General features: G+C 42.1%; 1 protein-coding gene across 1 annotated transcript in view; it reads right to left on the reverse strand.

Annotated features, from left to right (window-relative positions):
• The window catches only part of T265_02071 (hypothetical protein), a gene marked incomplete at both ends in the record, with an annotated part of 38888 nt that overhangs the window by 20898 nt on the left and 3222 nt on the right, over positions 1-14768 (reverse strand). The gene's annotated exons all lie outside the window — the stretch shown is intronic.

Here is a 14768-nt window from a genome sequence, read left to right on the forward strand (position 1 = left end):
CAGCAGGCCAATTTATCACTGAAATTGCTTTAGTAATGGGAAATTTTTATTTCGAGACAGGAAACTCCCAAACGAAAGTGATCAAAAGTTTCCAGCTTCAGCCAACAAGTGTAGTACCGCTTTTAGGCTATTTATCAAAAGAATGAGATTATGGGTAGCCACTGAAGACAGCCACTAGAGGAATCGATCCAGTCTTTTTTCCTTTTCCGTTTCCCAGGCAAGATAAACTCAAATGTGTAACTTGCTGAACCTTGCGTTCGGGGCTGAACCCGGGTCAATGACCCGAGTAGTATGTAGTGTGTAAAAATTATCTCCCGAAACCATGACTCGCACGGGTAAGCGAGTTTACTCTATTACGGAAGCCTTGTGGATATGAAGAAATATACCTGATGTATGCATATATAGATATATCTACTGATATATACCAGGGAACTCAAGTGGCTAAAAGGCAGCGATAGGGTTTAGAGACGTCTGCATGCTGAATGTTACACTAATCAGTGGTTGTTGGAGTGGACAGATTTTCTGCACAGTCTGAATTCTCCACTTTACATAACAGGGTTGAGGTACAGTGTGCCAGACTTTGGTCACTGTTCAAAATCAGGGTAATCGCTGGCATCTTATAGTACCTCCCCGTCTGATTGTCATAATCTTCTTAGTGATTTTGTTCGTTTAAAGTTCCCACAGATTCGGTCCACTCACCAAAGGAACCCGCGTGCGGTCATTTCTGGTAGACCTGTTTTGAAATTTCCAATCTGACTTCACCGAACACCATGCGTTACGAGCGTCAGAGCGTGTCATAATCCTATATGATGTGCTTCGTGCATTGTGTCCATTCCATATGTTTTCACGTCACAAATAGCCAGCGGTATCATGTAAGATTTCAGCCGTAGTGAACTACATTAGTTGCGAATTTCACATACTTCTATTTGGTGTTGTAGTATGTATCGTCGGCGTAAAAACATGGATGCCGAATGTGCCAAAATTTACCACACTTGGGGTTCCTCGTGAGCTCAGAACTCAGGACAAGGTCGTCGCGAGCAAAACCAGTAGACAAAAAGTTTTGCATAACTTTGTGGCCTGTTTTAGCCTCTTTTCTTAGAAGCACACTTGCCGCTCACTGCACAAGGCACGCCAGGAAGGATGCCAGGCACAGGGAATCGGCCAATGCATATAGTTCTCCGGGCTCACGGACTGATGACATGCCTCAAAACACTGTCCGAACACTATCCATAGGTGAGCAGAAGCCTCACCTAGACTTCGCGGAATGCACTTACTTGCACACTTATTTGGTTTTAACGGGAGACTTAAATGAATACCAGCCGACTATCTGATGCACAGTGCCTAAAGGCTGCACAAAGGCTGCCTCATTTTGTAGTTGGAACGACGTACAAAATGTCGCAGCATATTTTCTTGAGGGAAACTACTCACAAAGTTGTTGTAAACTCTTCGATGGGACAGTTATTTATGCATACATATATCATACATTCCAGTAGACACGAACATTTTGTCAGCAATAATTTCAATAAGACTGATGATAGACACTGATGGTAAACAGTAGTCAAAACAGACTTCTCACGAGATTTCTGAAGCAAGATCATTCAAATGTGTTGTACACCCCCATTCTTATCAAGAACATGCAGTTTTCCGCAAACCGCGATCGTTTTTTACAGCTGTAAATTAATGAACAAATAGAAAACGAAAGCCTTATTCGGGAGTACAACATCAATAAACAGCTGAAATAGTGGATAATGGTTAGATGTTTGTTCAGATATTTGGGCTCGGTTTATCGGGGGATGACCGGTGCAACCGGGTTGACTACGCTGGTAACTTCGGGGCAAGCAGAACCAGATTGACAGTAGCCAAGTCCTCAAGTCCGGATCCCAAAAATCAGAAAAAGACTTTATGGCCGAAATGTCCCATTGGGTTACCCAACAGTAATTAGTATAGTAAATAGTATATATTTGTAGCATTAGTATTTAGAGGGTCCGGCAAACAATCGGATGCGTACGAGGACTCCCACATTTGCGTACTGCGGCCTGTGTGCTCAGGGTCCTTGTGAGAGTTCAAGAACCCGGACAATGCGAAACAGAATTCAACTACAAGTGAAATTCCGACTTAATTGCTGAATGTGCCACACATCTATGTATCAAGGGAAGAATGAAACGCATTGAAAAACTTTTTTGCCGAAGATTGCGTCACGAAGTTAATCTCAAAAGGTTTGCACGATACGGTGGGTTTCATGCTGACTAGCAAATATCGCTGACTGTTTGAGTTTCAGGTTTTTACGAATTACTTTTCCAAGTGATTGTCCGTTTTTAACTACCCGATGGACATCACCCGACATAAAGCAATCTAGTTCGCGCAAATTGTGGTGGGCTGACCGGGACGCAGTGCACTAATTATAACGGTTTTGTGGAACCAAAGAATGATTAATATTGACTAATTGAGCGGAACTTAATTGAGCAAACGCTTGTGTGTAAATGGTCTTCCGCGCAGACGGGAGCGAAAGCACACAAGAGCGGGTCGTAAAGCACAGAAGACTGTCCTCAGCTGCACTCGTCAGTGGATTATTTGGGATATGTCACGGTAAAAATCATCTCAGCAGTCGCCTAGTGATTTCATGATATCAAGTCGGCTGCCGAGGCTCTTGTAAAGAGTGAACTAATTTAAAAATTGCTGGTCCTTGTTTGGGTCAAGGTTTTGGTATCTGCAAGGTATCCGGTTAGAATATCCTTCGGCTGATATAACTCGGTTTCGGTGGGTACTCTGCCTTGAAATGTTTCGCTTTTGATTTGGCCAAATAGAGCGTTCAAAATAATTCCGTTATCCACTTTAAGCCGGTTTTCAGTGTGGCATTCTATGAGGAGAATGACTACTAGTTTTAATCTCCACCCAAGCTCCAATGGACATTTACCGCTTAAAAAAAGTCAAATTTTGAATTTTAAAACGGAGTGATGGGAAGTATTAACAACAGATCACCCAAATACATCGAAAACGTTATAAGGGAGCAAGAATGTCAGTACCTTCGGTCGTAACAAAAAACGACAGCAGCAGTAGCGGGCAGAGCTAGAAAAAATCACAGAAATGGTAAAGACATACTATCTACTTAAAGACCGAGTAGGATAAGTTGTCTCAGGGAAAAGAGTCGATGGCTGATACGTCAGGCCTCATGAAACAGAAAAGATCGACAGATGGTTTGGAAAATCAGTGTGTGCGTTCAACCCGAATGGTAATATCACGACTCTACGGTCATTCAAAAGTTCGGAGGAACAGTCCGCCAACAAATCCATTCAGGAATTGTGAACAACATTCAATTTCAAACCACCAACGAAAATAGGATAAGTCATGTGACTGCAGAACCAATCTAGGAGGCACTTTAGAGCGCTTTATAGCGGTGCAACAGATGCACAAAAATGGTCGGCAAAAGTTTTGGCTTGAGACCATCCGTTAGTCAGGCAATGACCCTCTGCGTAGTCGTGTAGAGGCGACCGGATTGGATATAGCCTTCCAAGAGAACTATTTAGAGGAGATATTGATTGTACGTTTGGTACGTTTGGTTAAATTTCTCGGTCAACTTTGTAACCAAGAAGATGAGTTACTGCCAGCAGGCCTTCAACTTACCACCGCTTGTTGATATATTATTTGTGAGTAGGCTAGCATGCAACCAGCTCACTTTTTTCCCGGAATGATGTATCTTAAACGAGCACCATATAACATACAATGTTGTCTCCATCGTTCTGATTAGACTCGCTACAGAAAAAAATCCTGAGTCCAACTAAGAGCAATTTTGCTCCACAGCCAGTGAGTCATATCTACAGCCGTGTAGACACTGAGATGATCTCAAAATATGGGCCTACAAAAGGTGAGAACCCTTTTCACCCCGAAATGTAGGAGTGGCATACGGCGCTTACCTGACAGAGTGATAAAAACGCGCGAACGACATGCTGCGACATGAACTAGAACCATCATGTGGCTTCATGCTCTCTGTACACATGAATCTACCGCCAATTACACCGAGTTCAATGGCATCCAAAAACACGCCTATCCTTATTAGCTGGCTCTTTGAATGGGGCGCATTGGCCCAAGTTATATCAGTGTCGCTGCTAGCAGGCATTGAGGAGACTACTTGATCTCAACGGTGGAGTGCCCCACCTCATTCTTATCAACCCTGAGCTTGTCATTAGAAGACAGTCTTACGGAGTCTACAGCAATATTAGGTTTTCAAGACGGTTTTATTACCATATCTGTGAAGGTCCCTAAAGGCGGCCAAACTGTGGTTTCTGGAATCGCTATGCAAACTAAGTTGAAGCGCATTCAATTCGGCATACTCATGACTTCCTCGTACTGAAGCCTTTCTCGCGACATGAATTTTATACGAAGTAGACTGTCTGCGGCTTCTCGAGGTGGTATTCACCCGGTTTAGCAAGTAAGTACTTTATCCATAACAACCAACGGATCCAAATTCTGAGCGCTAAGTACTAGTTTAGGCCAGTCTGAATATTAGTGACCTTTTGTCTCTACTTTTGTATGTGTTTTGTAGGAAGTGATGGCTAATCACTGTGAATGACTTTCATACCGTCAGTTCCTTTCTACGCTGTATGGTTGAGTGCTTGGAAGTTTAAGCACCTCAGACTTCTTGCAACAGGCCAGTACCAGGTGAACTTATCTATTCTGTTCTTTTGTTTTCACTTTAAGCCGTTAAGTATAATTAAAGAGAAATTACGGATATATGACAACGGATATACCAAACCAGGGGCAAAACAGAAGTAGCTGTCTCTAGTGATGATCGTGCATTTGGTTGCAACCATTTGCAAACCGGGAAAAGAAAGAAATTTGCCATCTTCTTGTCCTTGTTCAAAACAATAGATTGTCGCTGTTCACCCCCCTAGAAAAACAAGTGTGCTAAAGACGTGTTCTGTCGAATTTTTAAAATTTTATTTATTTTACTCAGTTAGGAAGCTTCAGGTGCAACCTTTATAAAGCAAAGTTAAAGCAACAAGTGACTGTAGAAGACGACAAAATTTTTGCGCGCGAAGCACAAGACCAGTTTCTTGGTGGAAATGGGTTTTTGAACAAGACCAGCCGTCATTAGCATGATATCAGTAAGCGCCACGAATCTCGGGTTCGACCCGCTGGGCAAAACGAATAATGGACTGTATGAATCATATCGGTGACATTTGGAGCAATCGGTAAACTTGGAATTTGTGTTTCGATATGTGGCTGACTGGTTGGCTAGTAACAAAACTTTTGGCGGTTGTTACACTTCTTCTTTTGGAAAAATCGTCCCACCAACTTTTGTGTGTTTGACTGTTATTCCCTGACTTCCTTCTGTCGAGTTCATCAGCTTTGAAATACAGGAAGCATGAGGTTGATCACTGAGTTGTTTGGCTGTGACGACTTTCAGAAAATGGTGTAGATACTTTGAAGTATCGGAAAGTGGCTATTTTCATATGGTTTTGTAGACACCACAAAGAGGGATTCAAGTTTTGAACTTCTCGTCTGGTAGTTAAATTCAAAATCTTTTTTCATTGGGCGACTGATTGGCAGTGTGACTAACTCTTACTTGGGCAGTATAAAACACCATTCGGTCATCAACCATGCGATTAACATCACTTGATCAGCTTCTGACAGGCCACAACTTCTCATAAAGAAGCCTCTGAGAGTCCAAACTATTCTTCCACCTGAAATCCTTATGCACTGTTCGTAGTGTGAAAACATCCTGAAATTCTTTATAGAGACTCCGTTCTGTACGTGAGGCCAAATCATGTAAAAGGCATGAAAGGCACTGTGGCGCTAGTCTGAATATAAGTGGGTTGTATCCCTGTTCACCTGCACGTCGCAGGAGGGTTTAGTATTCATCTACGAGCTGGCAGATTGCGACTCTGTACAGGTTGGTGGAATACGCATAGATGACTAGTTCTATCAAGGCTGAGACAGCTGTAGAGTGCAACTTGGCATATATGCTTACAGTGACTTCAGTTAGTGTACGAAATCTCGACTGAAATTTGAAGAATTATTTTCGCACTACCAGCTGACTACATAGAACCCATCAGTTTTCTCCAACATTTTCTCCATCATTGGTCAGTTCTGGTGGAAACATCGGATTAGTAGTGCGAGGGGACGCCAGATGGTCTTAGGTAGAAGGAACTCTCCCACGGCAAATGAATTACTCACGCCCCATAAGTTGTGCCTGTCGGGACATGTACCCTGCATGCCAGAAGACCGTCTGCCTCACAGAACTCTTTTCTTCCGGCTCTGTGCTGACTGAAAGCGACCGAGATGTGGACAATGTACGGCCTGGCAGCGAACTACGAAAACGCTAACCAGTAAACTAAGTCGGGTGGGCAACTGCCGCCTCCCTAGATGGAGACCCCTGGACTCAAATCACCAGTGAGGAAATGGGTCAATCACGTAGTCAATGACGCTCGTGCATCAAAGCTATCACCTTCAGTGCCTAGCTACCCACTTTCCGAACAAACGAAACATGCCTTCGCCTCCAAGGCTTGGTTCCGTATTTCACTTTCCAGTTTTCCGGTGATTCAAACTGTAGGAGCTGGGACCAATGTGCCTGTGGCACGCGGTTTATAGCTGATAAATTCAGTTGATTGAATAGACCATTCAACGAACAGTTTTGTGCTAGTGCTTTGCTGGCGCCCAAGGTATTGCACCAATGACAGTACAATCTGGACAAAGTTAAAAGATTTTTAGACTCCAGGATATCCACACAATTAGCGGTGCGTATTTTCCTGAAATCATGTTGTTGTCACTGTCAAATTGTGAAACTGGCTCACCCACTTACTCCACGGCCTTATTAAGTGAAAAAGTGCTTCAATAAAGTAGCCCAGATATCACGTTTCAAAGTATGCACAAATTTCTTTTGCCTTACTACCAGTTCACGTTTTGATGACGGCTTACCAAAATTACTCTGTATTACATGCAGCAATCGTTATATCATTTTTGAGCCAAAAGCCCACATACCTTTCAAGGAGCTAGTGTGTTTTGTCGATTAGCTGTTTAGTTGAGCTCACCAGGACAGTCTGCTCGGTCTAACAGTCATATCGGACACTAACACAGCCATTCCTTCTTTTCCGTCCTGTTAAAATATTTCGTCAGCGTTCCTTACCTTTGTATTTGGTAAGGATACTGACTTTCACGCTTATATTTTTGCATTGAAAATTAAGTAATTTGGTAGGATAAAGAAACACCGCTTACAAAAGATCCCAAATGAAATCCTTTTACTGTTCAAGGGTATCACGTTTACAATGCTTCCAAGCTTTTGTCTCGTGAACAAAAACTTCCTGCTCTTAAGGAAGAACATGGATTACTTGTCAACCAAATTTTACTGGCCAAACACTTTGGGCTTTGACACTGACACTGCTTGCGCACTTTTGACATTCTACATTTGCTTCGCCCACGTGAATGTCTCTAGCACTAGTCTCCCAGTTTTGATTTACGTCTGAAAGTAAGACCATCACGGCTTGTGGAACAAGATCACTATACAAACAGAAAGTGGTGCAAAAGAGTAGTGTATTTACAGTAACAACCAATAAAGTAAAACAATTTGTTTGGAGATTTCAAATCTACTATTGCAAAAACGTCTACGGAGGGGAAACTGGTTCTGCAGTTCTGCGGAAGCCCTTCTTAGTTGTTTTATCTCCATTCAGGCTTGGTGAGTTCTCAATTGGTTTCATTTGAGATTTTCCCCTGTAAGTGAATCTAACCTATGGTGAAAAGCCGAAAATGACTGTAAAGCTGTTTTGTCTTTACTGGAAATCATAATCACTGCGCATCTTATTAAACCCAACGTAGTTTCAATCAACCGCCCGTGCCCTATTGGCTGTGTTCAGAATAATAACCTTGAGATAATGGGTTCGGAACTCACTTGAGTTCCTTGGGATAAGAACAGCTGGTGATTCGTAATAAGGACGAAATACTTGCACAGTGTTTTTCCGGCTTTCCACCATGGACTGGTTTTATTTACAAGATGAAATCTCGATGGGAAATTTGCAGATCTCCTTACAGTGCAAGGACATATAGTCTTCCACTTTTAGAAACCTTGTAATGTGACTTTGAGTGATTATATACTGCTCTCACTGCTTATTATTTTTCGGAGTTGATGTGCCTACTAGAGGGAATGTGCACGAAAATATTTTATCCAGTCTGCTTCTCCCGAGTCTGGTCGATTTTCAAAACAGTGGGAACTTCGAATTTCGACTGGTTGATTTTCCTATTTTTTGCTGTCCCGAATCCCGGGATAGCGCACGTATTAGTCCCATAGCGCCATTTAATATACCTGATCTCTTTAGCGAAAACAACTCTTTTTACCTTTTCTGGCGCGTGAATTTTACCGCACAGAAATGGTCCAACACCTTCAAAGGTAAATCAAAAGGTAGACTTCTATCATTTTTCGCGTGATTGGTTGGGATTTCCCCCGAGACCTGAAATTTGTTTAGGTAAACTGACAGGCAACTTTGGACCCAAAATATTTTTCAAAGCAAAATTGAATTACTGTTCGCTCGTTGTGTGTTTGGTCACGTTCGATTGGCTAAAATTTTGGAGCGTCTTCAAGTGCAACCGAGAATTTTGAAGAAGACCCTTGAGATTTCTTCCCATTCCAAAAACCGCCCACTTGAACACTTTAAGCCGAAATAATTGTTTGCCTGGATGCGAACAAAAATGTTCAAAATGCGGGAAATTCTCCGTACAGTCGTAAATACTCTACGATTTGTAAACATTAGTACTATTAGAGAGTACAAAGGGTAGGAAAAAGTTTGACATCATATCTATCTATTGTTCTCCCTATAGAAAGATAAAAACATTCAATTCAACCTTGTAAACAAGATGAACTTATAGGATTTTGAATGTCAGTTGCACAGGTATGCCGAGAAAACAAAAATGTTTCCCTGTTTCCCTATTTGGGGCCGAGTTTCATTTAATCTGATTCATATACACAGAAAAATGACGGTAATTCAGTAGTAAAGTTCCGACCGTCCCAACTTTATACGAATAAGTATTGTGAACTTGTGGCGTGCCGTGACATAACGTGATCTGGCGCACAGCAAGAGGGTGCTCAAGAAAAAAGAAAAAGTGTACTTTGAATGACGCCGATTGTTATACGACACAAAGTAGTGTAAAGGCACAAACACGACCCACTCGACTGCTGAAACGCTCCGGTACTGATTGACGAGCTTGGCGGATGGGACAAAATAACTTTTAATTCATTTTGCTTAGCAGATTTCTTCGGGTAAATTTCTTCAAAAATCGCTATCATTATAAGCATCAGTGACCAAACTCTGCTCGCGGTTGGACGTTTCCAGCTACCTGCATCAACATCGCTGCGTTACTCAGAAAAAACGAACATCGATAAATGTTTGGTACTGGCCTTCAACCTAGGTAGGAAATGACGGCACTGACACATTAGAATACGGCTCGGTGTCCTGCTTTTCGCATGAATTCTAGCCCGAGAAATCCACAAATATTTCGGCAGAAGAAAATGAGGACGATTGCTTTGTGATGAGCTGCTAGGAGCCAGAACATCCTAGACAAGCAAGGTATACCTCAACAACCTGAAATGTCAGATTCGATGAGGCCACTCACAAGAAAACTGCGTCCAGTGATACACCGATCTGTAAAATCCTGTCTGTATGCTGGAAAGATCTGGCGGTGGCCTAAAAACGTGAGCTGTAATTTCTGTGAAGCTATGTGAGCAACGATCTGCACTTACCGGACCTCATTTATCTATATGAAGCGTCTCTGAGGGAGTGCTTTTATCGTTTCTGTTAGTTATCCATATCATCATCCCTATCATTACTATAACCAGTAGTGATACCAACGTAAGCCAAACTTACGTAATTGTGTTTGGGCTACAAGTATGCAAACATCGAATAAGCGTACTCGAAGGACCCACAGCTTATCCAGTCGCATTTTCTGCCTTCCTTCCGCCTTCCATAACTGATGAGTTTCTTACACTAGAGAAGTATATACATATATATGTGCTTATCAATTTGTAGCCAACAAATGCTTCGTGGTTTCGCCAAAACTTGCCATTTATATGAAAATTCGTATAGTTTTTGCAAGTATGTATCTAAAATACGCATATACAATTAAAGTCAAATACCTGCATGAGAAGAAAGTATCCGTTTCTTTGGGAAGAAATCACTACGCACCAGATTAAAGTATCAGCTGCGTTATGCTACCACCGTTGTTTTGTGTCTGTTATCACAAAAACATGTTACTGCCATAATGATGAGATCATCAAAACAAGGGTTGGTGCAATAAGTCAGTGGCTTAGCTCAGGATATATCCCGTCTTCAAGACTGCCTCGGGCGCTTCTGACAGAATATCGAGAGTGGGACTAACTGGTCGATCGTTCTTTGCACGACTGACGTGTACATGAATGTGAGAGGTGGAGGTAGGGGTTCAGCATACCATTAATCAACTATCGGAATTGACTCTGAGGATGAAAAGCAACTTCTTCCTCCTACACTCACACATCTTTCTTTCCTTGGAAGAAGACGGTCTTAAATTATCCGTTCGGCAAACTTTCGGATTGTTCTGCTTGACTGAGTGGTTCTTTCTTGGGAATCTGTTTTTAATTGAGAAAAAGAAGGTTGGAAATCAAAGAATGATTGAGCTCTTGAAATTTGACAGCTAAAATTCAATTTGGTGGTGATTTATTCATAGCTTTCAAGTGCCTCAGCCTGAAAATTCAATCTGAGGAGATACAGTTTTGTTCTTGGAGCTGAGTGATAACTAGCTGTAGCAAATTTGAAAAAGAACTCGGAAAACGGGTACAAAAATGCAGCACTCTAGTGAGAGAAGTTTAACTGTCGTTCATACTTGTACGTGAAGAAAGTCAAACACGTGGAACTGCAAGCTGCGTTTTTGTCAATCTTTCAGTCAGGTTTCTGGAATAAATACTTTCTTGAGGCCTGTTCACTTATAAATTTGGATTTGGGTTGTAATTGTTTTAGTCTTGGGAGGGAATCACTCGTTTGCGATAAGTTCCAATCGCATCCCTTTTTTAAAGAGCATTCTGTAAATGAATGTACTTTGCCAAATTTGGTTGACAAAATCTCAGTGAACATACCTACTTCTGTGGCACAAAAAGAATAGAACCGATTGTGAGCTTTTGAAGAGTTCCCAGTGACCTTACAAATAGTGAGTTTCATGAAGGAAGTGTTTACCGAATTTATCGAACTGAGCTGTCTACTCCTGCAGTGAACAATCATGTCGACAAAACGAAATACGTGGTTGAGACAGGGAAGCTGAGCCTACATATCTTGTTCACTAGCATGTGAGGGACCGAATACTCAGCTGAATTTTTTCAATGGTTGCCAGGTATTCAGAGATAGGTGGTGAAGAGTTCGCTTGCTTAAACTCAAGCCGTCTTCAACGCTGACATACGCCTTTGCTCAAGTAAAGTTTGTTGTGTTCTAGCTTATCAGCAGGGGAATTTATAGAGCAACACCAAAAGACAAGCTTTAGCCAACTCTTCCCCTGGAGAGTGTTGTAGTCCATTGTTTGCCATAATACTGATACAGCATTCCTGATCACCAGTTCAGGTGGCACTCGGAAAAGTGCGTCGTAAATTCAAATCGATTGTATTAATTTTGGATTCCTTGTGTATAGGATGAAATGAGGTCAGACAATTTACATATCACCTTACACTCATGCTGGAAACAGGTCAAAGACTATTTTTACCCATGATTAGAGTGCGAGTTCGGTAAAATGCTATCGATATATGCAAGGATGATGCCACCTCGATTACTGAGGAAACGTTCGTCACCACCTAGCAAAAGGATCTAGCATGAGTTGCACTGGGTTCCTGCAAAATTTCTCATCTTGGTTTTGATGACGCATGTTCTGTCCAATGTCGCACCGGTTAAGATACCCCAGACTAATTTGTTTTTCTTCCACCTGGGTGAACAACTTCCATGAACGGCTGACTGCTTCTTATCCTTATCTCTCAGGCAACCACAGCCCCCACAAGAAGGTAACAGGTACACGGCTTCCCGAAGAGATCAAAGGCCTGAATTCACATGTACAAGCGCTACTTTGATAGTTAAGCCGCATACACTATTCTACTTGCCTCGAACTACCTCGCCTCTATCTTTGTTATAAGTGAGACAATGCGCAACGGAATTTCATGTAATTCCACCGGTGAAAAAACCTGAGGGGAACATTGAGTCTTTAGTGCCTACAGTCATGTTATTTTATTAACGCAAAGCCTTTTAATGAAGAGAAGAAAGAAATTGGACATGGCGGGGGCCTAGGACCAGCCTACAAGTTGAAGCTGCCTAAAAATCTGAATCTCGGTCACACAGTCCCGATAGCTACTGATAACGTAACATAACATTACATCAGTTAGCCACCACTTGACAAACGAGGGAAGGATAATCTTATCACCAGAAAAAGCCTAGAACAAAACTGATCGGCTAGCAACGAGAGTTGGCCGCTTTCGAGATTGACAAATGATCGCTATTAACCTATATCTATAAGTGCTTGCGTCACTTACTTGGGTAGCAAATTTCCCAGCCGTTTTATGGAATCTGTATTTTTTCAAAACTGAGGTAAGACTTTAAGTGACACCTGAAGCCTTTAGCTTACCTATGGTGTTGATTGTTCTTGGTGACTCTAGCCTTATTCAACAAACAGTGTATCTGGTAATGCATATCCTACACAACCCCAGCGGGAGTCACAGCGAAAACGCAGGTTTATATACATTTTTATGTATGCATTCCCCTTAGGATCGAGTAGGCATTGTCCGGGCGTCACAGCGGATACCAGTCTCCGAAGACATGCCACTAAGAACCAGTTGTGCGCAAATATCCTACCTTCCCCAAGTGACGTACAAGATCAACACTATTATGCCATCTCACACATGTGAACACACATATGATTTCTAAATGAGCATATTTCCACACTTGTGTACAGTTTAGTGTTCAGGTGAGGAATAGCGTTCACAGCTTCCAGCAACATTCTGAGCAGTATGTTATACCGTAAACAAAAGTAATTTGATGTAGAAGGGAATTTCAACAGTTCAGGTAATTCAGTTGCGAAATGGTTGAAAGCTTATTGCAAAAGTGTCGTTACCAACTGTGGGGACATTATTAGCTCCTTGGTTTTCATCCTTGCTAGGGCCCATCGAGGGTGGGTAGCCCCAGCCTTATTAGGATATGCATTTCTGCTATGTACTACGTGACATCACTAAATCGGCTGAAGAATTCTGAGTACACCCGAACTTGACCTCCTAAGCAGGTCAGCACATTCCGACTCCTACAATACACGTACTACTACAACTGCAATCAAACCATCAGCCGCTGAGCGTGCCTTTTAATATTTTCAAACTTTTGACGTCAATAAATCGCCTGGAAGATCAGTTATTTTCCCGTTTGATAGCCACATTTATTTCCATTATCTTTACAGAACAGACTGCTTACTAGGTGCTGAAAACAATTCGGCTGCTTACGGCCGGTTTTTCCCTTCTTGGGGTTCATCAGGTAGGCACAGAAGTATAACTTCCCTCAAAAATGTCCTACATCATCTGTCTTCGGTTGTAGATAGGTTAACATTCAACCACAACCTGGCATCATGAACCACCAATTGTTGCTTAAGCACAACGCAACCAGTTAGTGACTGAACCAGCTAGATGTCGATCAAGGTAACTTTCGAACAGCCAATCGTGTTGAAAACATATGATCCTTTTCATTGGTTGTATAAGTACATGCTAAGAGGAAGGATTCATCCACCAAACCATCCAATGATGATGTACCCTCGACAGGTGGCGAATAGTTTGCAAGCAAACTTTCAAGTGCCGCCTGAACGCACCCAGGCCACCAATATTCCGACTTCAAAAGAATTAACATATGCATTTAGGGTTTTGGTGAGAGCAATCATCCAAAGCTTGGTTAAATTTGGTGAGATGTACGCAGTACACAACCCTTCTTTCAAAGAGGTCACTTTCTGTGCATAACTGTTCCGCAGTTTTGTGTGTTACTCTAGAAGTTGACCTCGTACTTTCAGAGCAAAAGTCTTCCAGATTAAATATGATGTTTCTCAGTAATTTGCTGAGATGTCAGGATTTTGAAAAGGATTTCATAGTCAGTGAAATTAGACATCCAATTACACATAATCCATTGTTGATCAGGTGGCAGGTGTTTACTGAGCGGAGCAATCAGCTTGCAAACTTTCATCTCCATACTAGTAGACATACTCAAAGCGTGGTTTGGAAACAACATAAATGCAATGACTTTGTTAGAAATACTTGCTTAACCGCGCACTGTCCATTTCTCTGTACACGCTGGTGTAGAGGTGGCCAACCGTTTACTGTGTGGTCGGTGGCTAATTAGCATATCCAAACTACTAACACTTCACGTTGTCAGATAAACGTGGCATGAACAAAAAGGTACGCTTAGATGTGGACTAGAATTGCCAAGAGATGATCTTCTAACAGGACCACGACTTGATTCCGAGATCAGTGAACCTATAAAATGTATCAAACACTGGCACATTTCACTGATTGTACGAGATCCGCATTTTGCACCAGATTCTATACACTCACTGAAGGCGTTCAGACAGGATACCCCGTACATTTTCCAAGCTGCGACACAGACTTAGGTTGTTTAGCATTCTAACAACTGTCATGGTTTCTGTGATGAGGGTCCACTAGCCAGTTCCTTTCACCCCACTGGTGCTTTTTGATTGTGCCCTCTCTCGCGCTCATTTATCCATTAATTTCGCGATGAACGGAAGGAACCGTTTCATGA

The sequence above is a fragment of the Opisthorchis viverrini genome (genome assembly GCF_000715545.1).
Source record: "Opisthorchis viverrini unplaced genomic scaffold opera_v5_24, whole genome shotgun sequence".
Taxonomy (NCBI): domain Eukaryota; kingdom Metazoa; phylum Platyhelminthes; class Trematoda; order Opisthorchiida; family Opisthorchiidae; genus Opisthorchis; species Opisthorchis viverrini.